This window comes from Rhinichthys klamathensis, unplaced genomic scaffold, assembly GCF_029890125.1.
Source record: "Rhinichthys klamathensis goyatoka isolate OS25496 unplaced genomic scaffold, OSU_Roscu_1.1 h1tg000053l_1, whole genome shotgun sequence".
Classification (NCBI taxonomy): Eukaryota; Metazoa; Chordata; class Actinopteri; order Cypriniformes; family Leuciscidae; genus Rhinichthys; species Rhinichthys klamathensis.
The window spans coordinates 2,291,861-2,305,740 of record NW_026606598.1 but is presented as its reverse complement, the minus strand read 5'-3'; the positions used below and the strand labels follow the sequence as shown (position 1 = coordinate 2,305,740).

The window sequence follows — 13,880 nt, the reverse complement described above, 5'->3', positions numbered from 1 at the left end:
TGAACTGTTACTAGATTCACTCTGTAAACAAGACGTTGAGACTCAAGATGAAGGCAAAATTAAGTTAATAGACAGCATTTATTCATACACTGCCTTGAAAGCCATATATGAACGTGTAGGTGTTAAACTGGGTATTTGTTAATTACTTTTCTTAGTGGTTTTAAAAATGCTATTTGATTCATTATGGGCAATACAATTAAAAGCAAGCCAGCACGTTTATAATGTACTGTAGCACACGGTCATGTAGGGACACAGATTATCTTTAACTAAACAGCCACCCTCAACTACAAACACATTTTAGTGTTTGATTTTCATAGGAAAACAATCCAGACCTGTTGCTTGCAATTGTGCAGTATGAAATAGAGTTTCTTTTTTATTCTTCACATCCATTCAATTTAATAGTAATGTGATGGCTTCCATTAGGCACTCAAAATGGACTCTGTGTGTGTGTGATTGCAACAAAAGTGTGGCTTATCTTCTGCGTGTCCATCTTTGACGGATTGGCTTCAGTCCAATGTAAATGGAAAAGTGTTATTTGCTTCTCTGGAGACTCATTGCAGACATAAAAACGGACTGGTTACCCGATGCTTCATTTTGGCTGCTTCAAGTGGGATTTGAGGAGACATTATCCAGTGAGTTATAATTAACCACATGAGGCCTGCATGGATTCAAACAGCCAATACGGTTTAATCCCTATTAGTACCTACTGACTAAGATATCTGTCTGGGAATGACTTAAAATACAGATTCGATGGTTTGTCGCCCTGTTAGTTTGTCAACAGCCTTGCCTGTGGGGTGTTTTTGTTTTTAAATGGTTGACATTATGAAATAATTACATGTTTCTTCTCGTTCGGATGAGACTGTGTTGAACTTTTTATTTTATTTAAATGTAAAGGGTTAATGGCGTCCGTGAAGTCACCAGTCTTCATTATCATTTAATTACCTACATGTACAAGCGTTCCAGCAAAGCAGTCTATCTGAAACTGACACTGTAGCTCAGCCTCTTCGGATGGAGGTTGTTCAAACACAATCAGGCCTGTGTTTATATCACTAGCTGTTGGGAAGCCTTGATTAAGCCTTGTTGTCTTCTCTGGGATATGATGTATAAGTAAAACCAGTTATTTCGTAGGGTCCGTGTTTCCCTAATCAGTTCAGTGGTTGATGACAACTTGTTATGTGCCATTGGGAATGAGCATGTTTTGCCAAGTGATATCTCACCATATCCGTTTCCAAAAAGACATGAAAATGGCGCTTGGGATAATTGAGTGCACTGTGTTTCCTTGTAGAAGGAGAGTCTGGGGGGTGACTTTGTGGATGGGTATTGACACTCTGTTGCAAGGGGAACATGCTTATTAGTAGCATTAAGAGGCTGAAACGTTATCCCTGTGCAGCTGACTGCGGACGGCAGGTCTTCCAGGCATGGTGTCAGTAATGGGATGCGAAAGTAGAGGCCGGCCATGTTGAGCAAGTGGGTGAGACTGAAAGCATGCCATTATATCAGTCATATAGACTGTCTGCACCATACAGTAATGCACCTGTAAAAAAAGACTCCAAATCCAGAGCACATCATCTTAGAGTTGTTCATCTGCACTTCTTGGTTTTGGATCAGACTTTACGGTTTGGTTATTCGAAGTGTCTTTCCATTGTTCACTAGGTGATAACTGCCCCTAAGGTGCGGTTGCCATATGGAAGGAATGGTGACTTAATGTGAACTCTCTCTCTCTCTCTCTCTCTCTCTCTCTCTCTCTCTCTCTCTCTCTCTCTCTCTCTCTCTCTCTCTCTCTCTCTCTCTCTCTCTCTCTCTCTCTCTCTCTCTCTCTCTCTCTCTCTCTCTCTCTCTCTCTCTCTCTCTCTCTCTCTCTCTCTGTCCTCTGTGGCACCTTGCCTGAGGCTCCAGTTAAAAAGCATGTGCTTTAAAGTGAAAAACCTATTGAGTCTTTAAGGGAACAATTTGTGTCCTTATTAAGGGGGAAATTGTAATAAAGATTCTGACTTTTAGATTTTGTGGGAATTTTATTTCTAGCACAGGTAGTAGTAGCAACACTAGTGTCCGAAAGAAACAAAATTGCCATCTTTTTATTCGAGCCAAGGAGGTTTATTCATGTTGAATTCACGTTGGAAATGATCGTAATTCACAAGGGCATAATATGATTGCCATTTGCCACTATCAAGTTGTATCAGTCAGTAGATGAAAAAAGAACAAGCCATCTTATAATTTACTGTGAAATAGTTTTTTTTTAAGGAAGATAAAACATTTAATGTATGCTTTAAGATGATGACTTTATTTTATAAGTCTTTTATTGAATCAGTGTTTTCATTTTGTATCGCTGCTTGGTTTGGCAATCCCACATTGACAAATAGGAATAGGTTGAATAGCCTTGTTAATGTGGCAGGAAAAGTCAAAGGAGTAAGTCAAGTACAGCCTTGACATTTATCAAAGACAGATTTTAACTAAGGCACATTCAATGTTAAGAAATATAGATCATCCATAATATAAAGAATTTCAATAGTTGCCTTCGGGGTGTCGTTTTAAAGTGCCAGGTGGAAGAACAAAAATATTCAATTTGTTTCGGTGGCTTTTGGTTTAATGAACTCTTCATAGGTAGATTACTTTGATATGAACTATGATTTGTGCAATGTGCATTATACAGTATATTGTTTGTGTATTATGTCTATATGTTTTACCTTCTGCTACAAAACTAGTTTCCCCTAAGGGGGGCAATAAAAGTAAAACTAAATAAAAATCGTCAATTACATTCCCAGAATTCCCTGTGGCACTTCATATTTGATGTTTTTTTCAATTAAATAATGCTATGCACATTATTTTGTTATTTTATGTCAAATTAAGGTTTATTGCATTATATTAATAGTGTGTTTTATATGTTATGTTTTGTATTTGTGTGACATATGAAGACACAGTATTAGTAATTTTACTTCAGCTTGAGAAAAAGCTTCTTGTGGTGAGCTTTGATTCTACATGTGGCTCTCTCTTTACCGCCTGAGTTTTTATGGTGGTTGTCAGTATATTATAAAAATATACAAGAATTTTTAGGTCTTTGGTATTTTAACATTTATATGAGTTAATAAAATGTTTTTTTTTTTTTTTTACTGTACATTTAAGTTCAATCCATAAAGCTCAAAATGTCTCTTCTATTTCTTTAATGGTAAAGCTCTGGCAACCATGCTGTTCTTTTAGAATATATATATATATATATATATTTATAAACAGTGTAAAATTCAGTTTGCACACATTTATTTGTATGTTTGATGAATCAAGCTGGGTCGTTGCATGTTGCCATCTTTGCTTAAGGGCACTCAGTTCTGTGCTCACTTTTTTGAGCCAATCATTTGAGCCGTGACTAATCACTCTGGAGCCACGGGAAAATTGTGTCACTGATTGGTTGATGGCACCGCAAGATCGTGCACAGTCTTTCCTTTCACTGGCAACTGTCCCTCTGAAGCATGAGCTGTGATGTCAGAGGGAGGGAACAGGGAAAGGTTTCCAAGATGCATTAGAATACATGGCTATTTTATATTGGCTGTCAGTGGAGAAAAATGCTCCTTGTTCACATATTGCTGTAGTTGTGATTACATCTATCAATCAGCCGAGGCTACCTGCCATAAGCAACACAAAAATTCTTACATATCTACTGCACCTTTAATGATTTTGCTTGAGGCAGAGACTAGCCACATTAAATGGACTCTTTTTTTAATGACCTGTTTCAAAAGTTTCTATTTACATTTTGCTCAAGGTTGCAACACCGTTACAGAAGCGGAGTTTGATATTGATTTATATTCCATGTTTATTTAAAATTGTTTTGTATTTCTGCTCTAAATTGCTTTATTTATTTCCATCTTGTTTTACTGGCAACTAACATGAAGGTGTTTACCAAAAGCTATTGCTCCTTGAAATGAGCCTTTGCTTTTCCATCCAATGGTTTAGTCCGATTGCTCCTTGACTGCCGTTTCCCATTTAAAGCTCACAACGTTCTCTGACCCACTGGAGGGTTGTGTCTCAAATGAGGCGTGTGTTTTGTGTGCATGTGTTATGAGACCACAATACAACGATATTTTTATAGACCTAAGGCTGAACTTTGTATTTTCATTAAAGCACTCAGAATTACTGAGATGCCTAGTAAGTGGGTTTGTTGTGCGCCTGTGTAACCCCTCGTGCTTGGCAACACACCAGCTGCCTTTGGGCTAACAGGCGGACAACACACACCCAAAGATCAGCTGTCCCTCTCACTAACACTCTAACACAATGTACCCGTGAGTTCTGTGCTTGGTACATGCACCTATAGCTCTATTACCAGATAAATGTCAAATTATTTTAATTGTCAGTAGATACTTAGGATTCTTAGGTTTTTAATATGCAAATGAGTGCAGTGGAAGAGCATGTTGTGGAAGTCAAAAGACACTTGGGTGTTACTTTTCAGTAGTAAGTCTGCTTTTAATGAAGCGAGTATAGTTATTTTTTTCAATCTGGCTTTTTTTAAAAGGTTTGCAACAAATTCCATCTTGAAACAGCTCAATAATAATGTTGTGAAATTGATTTGCTATTGATCCCAACTGACAGTTTATGTTTTTACACCTCTTGAATTGATATTTGGAAATGTTTTTAAATTACATATCTCCTTAGGACGTCACGTTGAATGTTTGCTGTTGTCAATATGACAAACGAGTATGCATAATAAAACTGGGGAGAGGGCTTTCAAATGTTGCAGTATAAAAATATAAAAACATGTCAGATTTGCGTCCATTTGTTGCTGCAGCCACTAGGATGGATCATAGTTGAAGTGAGCGATAATGATGTATGAAGAAATTGGAACTGACAGTTGTACCGGGCAGTCAGGCATTGGATAGCTGTTTTAGTATAACTTAAACTCTACTTTCAAGAGGGATTTATTTTCTGTCAAACATGTCTATTTAGTAGAGGATTTGTGTGTTGAACAGTACAATTTTATCCCCTGATATGTGTTAGTCTCACATAGTAACCGCAGACAAAGACACGTCATAAAAATTGGTTTTTGTTACAGTGTGTGGCTACACAGAAATTACAGATCAGTTAATCCGTATTCAAAGTTAGTGTTTCATTGCTGGGAACAGAGATGATTTAGTATGGGAGTGATATTTATGTACTAGGCCTCTGAGTTCCTTCTAGCATACCGGCCATAGAGGCCTGACATTACTGTCATGTGTTGTTGATACTGGCCTGACGTGAGCGTGCTCTACAAACCCAGGGCAAAGACTGACCAGTTTCCACTGATGTGGTCAAGACATGGCAACCAATCCAAGTAAAACAATAAGGATTCGCCCACTTTTGCACTGAGCCTCTGCCAGGTACTTCTAATATTGTACTAATTACTAAATGTGACGTTAATAAATGCCTACAATTTTACTAAAAAAGTAAGACAAAGCTCATTTAAATACAGTGGCATCCGAAAGAAATGATCAGAATGTCTTAGTATTTTGTCTTGCTTATTTGTTTTGTTGAAAGGTCAATGTCACAATTCTGCTTATTTGATTAGTGACCTAGAAATAGTACAAATTCATAAACATTTCTGCTTCGTTTGATATCTCACTCTCAATGTTCCTTTGGTTTAAATGTTTCTTTCCATTTATCAAAAAATTTGGAGAGACATTCTCCACTAATGGCAACACCAGATCTTGCTGGCTGGTCAAAACCGTTAGCACATGGGAAAAGATAGTAGGATGACCATTGCTGGAGCTCACAGAGGAAGCCGCTGCCGACTAGTTCAGCTGCTGTTGTCTTTAAAGAGCCTCGTGTGTGTGTGTCTGTGTAATCTGTCTGCAGTCAAAGCCACCATGTGCTCTTATCTCCACTAACCCCTGGCTAAAAGGAACTAGTTTATATATTAACAGTTCATATAGTCAATTCGGAGTTCAGTGGAGGAAGCTGTTTAAGAGTTACAATTAATGACTATCATTAATAGAGATTCATCAATGTGAATTGTTGGTTCTTATGAAGTAATCACAAGGCCTCTCATAATCACGGTTGTGTTTGCATGAGACGAAGGAGCTCTTGAGCTTTAAGAGTAGGCTCTACTTTTGATAACACTTTCCTCTCAAACATCTTTGGTACTTACCGTTGTGAGATGAAAATTGATGCATAACTGATGGGGCAGTCCGAGCCCTTCATTTAGAGAGTTAACTGGACGCCTATCTAAACGCGACCCCTGCTGCTAGCTCCTGAGCTCTGATTCGCCCGCATCTCAATGAGCGTAACATCAAAATTGGTGCTTTGATTGGAAGCAGTGATGCAGTGAGCAGGGGAGAGGAGAAGCGAAGGGTAGAGGACGTTCCTGTGACCTTCAGGGGTGTGGGCTGTGCTACCGAAACCTTGCGCTGCTCTGTGATTTGGCTCCATCTCTCCCGTGTTCTCACAAGCTAATAACAGGTTGTGCTTCTGATGGCAGGCGGCAATTTTAATAACCTACTTGGCTCTTAGCATGCACTACAGCACATTGGTGGGATGAGATAGTGCTTTTGATGTGCCTGCAAAGGTTATTCCACAAATGTCAGGCTGGTTTAATTGAAGAAATGTTACCAAAGCATCTCTCAACGGCTGTTTCCCAGCTTGCACTGTTGAAAGCTTTTTAAACGAAACCAAATTTTTTACCCGATCTTAAGGATGTACAGTCATGGTCAGAATTGATGGCACCCTTGGTAAATATGAACAAAACTAGCTGTAAAAAATAAATCTGCATTGTTTATCCTTTTGATCTTTCATTCAAAAAATTGGCAAAATTCTAACCTTTCATTGAAGTAAAAGAATTGAAAGTGGGGGGGAAATCACATTATGAAATATTTTTTTTTCTCCAAAACACGTTGGCCACAATTATTGGTACCCCTAGAATATTTTACGAGTAAAATATCTCTGAAGGATATTCCCATTAATATTTACCTTTTTTAGCACACCAGGGTGACTAGGAACATGAAATTGTCCAGCCATGACTTCTTGTTTCACAGGACTTTAAATATAAGGAAACACAAATGCCAAATTCCCTTAATCATCCATCACAATGAGTAAAACCAAAGAATATAGTTCTGATGTGCATCAAAAGATTGTTGACCATCACAAAATAGAAAGTGGCTGTAAGAAAATAGCTAAAGAATTGAAAATCCCCATTTTGATCATCAGGGCAATAATTAAGAAGTTTCAATTAACTAAAGATGTTAGGAATCTGCCAGGAAGAGGATGTGTGTCTATATTGCCTTAATGGATGGTGAGGAGGAAAGTTTGAGTGGCCAAAGACTCTTCAAGGATCACATATGGAGAATTGCAGAGATTAGTTGAGTCTTTGGGGTCACAAAGCCTATAAAATAAAAATCAAACAACCCCTACATCACCACATGTTGTTTGGGAGGGTTTCAAGAATTTCAAGAAAGCCATCAATTCTGACCATGACTGTATAAAAGCATTTATTTAGATTTTTTTCCACAGGGCTCTAAGGGTGTTTCATTTGTTTAAAAAGTAATAGTGGAAGGAATAGGGCTCGTGAAAAGTGAGACGAGTGTTTGTAAAATAAGCTGTCATGTGTTCTGCACATGACATGGCATGTCGACATCATGTAGCCTACTGTTGTACACACTGAAACCTGAGTTCATTGTTATAGGTCTTGGAAGAAAGTGATTTAAACTGGTGTAGTTTTATTCAAGTTGATGTTGGGCATGTTTCTGCCCATCTTGTCTCATTACATTAGTTACTATATGCATAATGTATAAGAACAGCTTTATGTTATACATAAAGTAGGTGTACTTTTTGCACTCTTGTGTTTTACTTTTTTTCTAAAAATAAAGTATGTGATAACATTTGAGTGAAACATATTGAAGAACAAGCACTAACAAATATTACTGAAAGAAGACTTAGATATTTAGAAGAATTAGATATTACTCTGCAAATAGCAAGTCATTTTAATACAAATAGAAACATACATAAATAATATTATAATGTTATTAATAATACGTCTAAAAGTGGAACTAAAGCTATAGTTTTTCCCCAGGTAAACCTCAGGGGACCGATGATCTGCTTACAGGTGAAATTGAGTTGATGGTACTGGATGTTTTTAATAGTTTTGATTAGAAATAATTATTTTACACATTTTGTTCTTCAGTGGGTGTGAGGTGTTGTCGAAAGTGGTATTTATTCATGGTTTTTTGCTTTCTAAAAGTGTTTTTAGAAACATGTACAGTCTTGCACTAATTATGCTTAATAACCTGACAGCATGTAAGGTCATGTAAACGGTGATCATAAACTGTGAGCAAAAACGATTGGCACAACGATTTCCCCCCATCAGCCTGTTCTTGCTTTACATGTAAATACCGTAGACAGTGCTCTGACGGTTTAATCAATGTGTGCACGTATGCATGTCTCTTTATGTTTTGATGTCACATGTTTACTAGGGGTGTCACGATTTCGATTTTAAATCGAAATCGATCGAAATTTTTTTTTTTTCGAATCGATCGAAATAAAAAATGGAATCGTCGATACTGCCACGCCCCCATGTCACGTCCGGTCGGCGTGCCAAGCGGGAAAAAAACACGCGTGTTGAAAAGCTGCGAGTATATGGTCAACCTCCTCTAACTTAGCTACAGCCATTCAAAAGATAGCATGGCAACTGCAGCAGATGCAGGAGACCCATCGACAGAACTTAACATCGGCAGCTGTAACAGCGTGCGCGACGCCGCATCCGAAGATGAACGACTTCGAGCCGAATCTGGCCGAGCATGTATGTCTCACCGCACCGGCATCCAGTTTGTGCGTCTTAAATTAGTTTCTTACATTTACAAAATGAGTCTATAGCAAACATAAGCCATTTTAATAAAAATAAAGTTCCATGTTTTATAAAATGTCCATTAAACTTAATTAAATGTTTAGTGAAATAAGAAATATTTAAAAGATCGTTAATTGAGTTGTATAGCCTACATCCTACATACGTTTTTATATACAATATTTTGTTCTAATGTCACAATAATAATCTCAGGGTTTACTGGATTTTACACGATTCTTTTTGTAGTGTTATTGGTGGTGATGTACTAAAATAAACATTGTAACGTGTGGACCTTTCTGCTTCTCACATTGATTCCTGATGGTTAAGAGGACAATTACTTTAGTCGCCCCCTGTCGTTTCACAGACTAGCACAACGGCGAGCGCGTCGAGTATAAACGCCTCGTCCGTTTGGAGAGGCGCGCGCGCAGTCAGCGGAGACTCGTGCTCTTGCGGACGCGTCGAGTATAAACAAGGCTGTAATCTCCCGGAATGAGCGAGCGAGCAAGAGCGCGCAATCGCGCATGTGAGACAGAAAAAACTATGCTCCAAACCGTATAGCGCGCGCACAGGAGAGAGCGAGAGATCTTGCGCATGTGCCTCATGAAGCGCATTAAGACAGAGAGCATCCTGATTGGCTGGTTTCGGCTTTAAAAAAATAAATGTAAAAATCGAGAATCGAATCGAACCGTGACCTTAGAATCGAAAATGTAATCGAATCGAGGATTTGGAGAATCGTGACACCCCTAATGTTTACAATGTCAATTTTTTTTTAGTTGTTTGAATGTGATTATTTGCATGTAAAGCCAGTCATTGTTTAAGAGATAAAAACAACAACATGCTACTCTTTCGTTAATATAATCCCTTATAGCAAATGTTCTAATTCTTCAAGCTATGTAACATTCATTAAATATTTAACACCTATCTACTATCTAAAGATCATGTAACAGGCACAGGCACAACATATTTGATCCCCATAAACATTGGCCTTTTTTTTTTAGAGGTTGTGAGACCAACTGATAGCACAAGCACAATTTTTCCTTGTTGAAGAGCTCTTGGCTATATCCCTCATGAATCACGTTCAGCACACTTGGAAATTTGACTGCTTAATAGGAACCTGGGCTGGGTCCACACTAGCAGTCTTGTTAACATTCAGGCAGTCCTGCACATCTTAAGTGCAAGAATAATTTTCTTCGCTCTAGCTCTGTGATTCTGCGTGAGTGTGAAGTCTCTTCCACGGTTTGGTGGAAGTGTTTCCAGCCTCAGTGATTCTGCTCAGAATCAGGCCGTCAGCACCATGGAGAGCTCAGTGGAAGAGTTTCAGCTGCACCAATCCAGACACCGGAAGGTACAATGTTTGGGATGACTCTTGCGCAAAACATCTGAGCTGCTTGTAATCAAGAGAGTGACAATGGTGGCAATTGTTTTATTGAAAGCTAACATCTGTTTGCTCTGAATGAAAGCAGCTGCGACCTTGTCATCTGTGCAACTACATCATGTTGAAATACATTTGATATGAATGGGCAGTAAATGACTACGCCTCTATACCGCTTGGATTTGGAAGACTTGTTTGTCTGCTTTTGCACTCTCCCAGTTATGGTCTGCAATTTTTAGACATTTACACATGTGGCTGCTTTCGTTTGTGCACATGCACAGCTGTTTATGTTTTGGTTGTTAATTATAGCTGGTGGATACCACTAATTGATTGCTATTTTTCTTCATAGTGAAACGGTTGCCCTGAGAAATACTTGTGTAAATCATACATCTTTTCAATTGTGTATATTTTTACCTTCCCTCAAAGTTAACAATAGTACTCAAATAATTTCATGAGTTCACATCTACATATAATTCTTATGGTTAAGGTTATGCGTACTTGGCGTGCTGTCCGGGTCGAGGGTACTCCCCCAGTTGGTAAGAGTAAATGGACCTAGAAGTGAGGAGATGGGGTGGAGGTGGGATGCTGATAAACCGTTAAGGAACAAAGGTGTGTTCTGCTGTTATTTATCCTATTCTGAGTTGATTACAGATTGAACTCCACTTGTGCTAATTGAGTTAATTATCTGCACCTGTTCCTCCCAAACCTTGTTAATAAAACATCATTTAAAATTAAAGATCAGTTCTGGCGCCTTTCTTGAATGTGAACTATTGACTGAAATCTAAATAAAGCATGCTTTAAAATAAATTGTGGATAAGAAAATGTTGAGATGGCCTAAAACAGTGTGAATATCCTCAGTGCAACCCATTGGGTATGTGAAGAGCGATGACTGTGCTTGCTGTACTCACAGTGCAGGAATGATAATGGCTTCTGGCATACGTTAAGGGTTTTACCATGTTTCAGAGAGCTGCTGTTCTCTCTTCGGGTTTTGCTGCAATATTTTGTAAGACAATACTGATTAAACAGCTTCCTTGATTTAGTTTTAAAGAACTGTGAATCATATGGCATCTACCCTTGAATGTCCTTGTGTTTTTTTGTATTTTTTTTGTATTTGAATGCACCCTAGACATGGAGGATGATTTTGCATTATATTTTACAAGGACGTCATTTGATTTGCTAATTCCGGTTTGGTTGGTGGGGTAGAGGGGGCTAAAGCCACACAGCTGCTTTGCTGAGCATTGTCTCAAAGCAATACAACTGCAGAGAGATGAGAACTGGCACAGGCTCAAAAACCCCAGCTTGGCCTGCTCTCTTTTGCTCTCTCTCTCTTTTGCTCTCTCTCTCTCTTTCTCTCGATAACTTCTTTTTTGCCTCCAGCAGTAGCAGCCTTTTCCAACACAGCCTCTCTCAAATCCTCAAAAAATAAACATTAATGTTATTAATATTTCATATTTAGATTTAAATATAACTGATTAATATTAAATTCATACGATGGTATTTCAAAGGCCTTCAGGTTACGTTAAGGCTATGTTTACAGATTATATACTTTCCACTTCTTTTGTCCTGTCTGTTTAGATTCTCTTAAGATGAACCGTTTTTACATTCATATCCCATCAGGCTAGACATTTTGATCAGAAATTGTTATTTTACAATTGTTAAGACGGTATAGTCTGTAATAAGAACTACCAATATTTTAGATAGAGTGGTATCCTTTTTTATTGATGTAGTATTGACTTGGTACTGAAGTGTTGTTAACTTGTTACTTATCAGAGTCCTACTCCATAGTGGGCACTGGGCAACATTTTATTCTTTGTTATTACTGTATAACCTGTTTCTCTTTATGGAAACAAAGGTCCACTCTCCACAAATAGAAAGCATTGAGTTAGGCCTGAGCTGTGGGACTCCTGCTGCGACCTTTGACCTCTTCGAATAGGGTCAGGGTCATAGTTTCCCAGGTCACTGGAGAAATTAACCAGCCTCTCTCGAATTACAGCACAAGAACAGAACATTTTTTTAACCCAGTAACCCAAGATAGGAGTGGCGTAGCACTGACTCAAAAGACATGTAACGTGCTCTTTAATTACCTGCTGCACTTTTTGATTGTGCTCGCTGTCCCTCAAGCTCACACATCCATTTCTGATGAGCTGTCTGTCCACTTCAGTTTGTTTAAAAATACATGCGGAGGGCGAAACTACAGATTCTACAGTCAGCAGTAGCAGTTGTCTGCTTGTTTGTGCTCATAAACTAAATGAATAATGCCATGCTGTGTCAGTGACATGATTTAATTGCCGTGTTCAGATGCACTGCCTGTTGTACTCGCTGATTCATTTGTCTAATTCGATGGCTGTGGCAGCAAGCAAGGCACCAAAACAGCAAAATGCACAAGTCAAGGTATAGCCTCTCAATGAAATGAACAAGCTCTATATTTAGGAAAAGGTTTTATGAGGGATTTATTGCTGTCTCAGAGCACACCCTGCCCTTGCCGTTATGATTTTCCAGGTACCTCCAGCTCTAGGAGCTTGACATTTAGCCAAAATAATGCCATGTCAGAATGTACCTGACACTGTCAGCTGTATCCTGCTAGATTAGACAAGCTGAGAGCCGGCTGACAGATGCAGAGCTCATTCACGCGCAGCCTGAGCACCAGCACTGCATGATGTACAAGCAAACCCTTATTTTACCTGCAGAATAGGCCTGGCTCTCAGGAACTAGTCATGTGAATCATGGGACAGCAGCTTATTCCTTATTCCATCCAGTGATTTTCACTGGAGCAGAAATGGCAGACTGAGGCGTTGAGTGGTGAGTCAGTTGACTGACTGCCTGAGTACCCTTCCCTTCACCCCCTCAGAGGTTATGCCCCCTCTGTCATTCAGGCCCTGGGGTGAGGGCTCATTTACTATGACAAGATGTAGAAACCCACCAGCAACAGGCAATGCTGTTTTTAAGCCCTGTTCGAAGGCATTACATGGCCCTGTACGTTTTAAAAGCCACACACTTTACTTCATGTGTGCAAGAAAAAAAAAGCTTTGCATGTCTTTGTAATTGATGCTAAGAGTCGTCTTTACCGCCACCGGCCTGGCTTTGATTAGATGTTTGTGTTTTGAGGCAAACTGTGATTGTCTCTCTGCCAATGCGATTTCTTTTCCGTCTCTGGATTTCCCTTGTAAACAGGCAAACAATAAATCAAAGTAATCCAGTCTAAATGACAAACTGTGCTCACCAGCTAGAGAAATTAGTGGATAATAGGGTGCCATTGTGCTGGCCTATTGTCTTTCAAAATCAGCCATCCTTTTTTTCCAATCAGCCCATCCTCGTGTACTGTAGAAATGTTTTGTCAGATAACCTAAAATATGTGCTTTATGCAGTAAACATTTTATTTACTCTGACTGCATTAGGGCACGCCAATGAAACTCATTTTAAAGAGTCAAGGATAAATAACTCAAGGTATTAGCAATGCCAAAAGTATTTTGGTGCAAAGTCGATCCTAAAATAAAACAATGCAATGATGCCAGTCTTCTAGGGTATTGGTAGTGCTACTTGACTGACATATTTGCCTTGCATTAATGACATTAATGTGTTTGTGTGTGAACGATTAACTGTGTCTTGCCAAGGTATTGATTAAGAGAGCTGGTTTGTCTTAAGTGACTAAACAAGCATGACAAAAGATATTTGATTGAAGGGGTCATTTAAATGTAACACATTATGTAAAAATGTATA

General features: G+C 38.7%; 1 protein-coding gene across 22 annotated transcripts in view; it reads left to right on the top strand.

Annotated features, from left to right (window-relative positions):
• The window catches only part of kcnma1a (potassium large conductance calcium-activated channel, subfamily M, alpha member 1a), a 220,815-nt gene that overhangs the window by 1,390 nt on the left and 205,545 nt on the right, over positions 1-13,880 (top strand). The window lies entirely within an intron of this gene.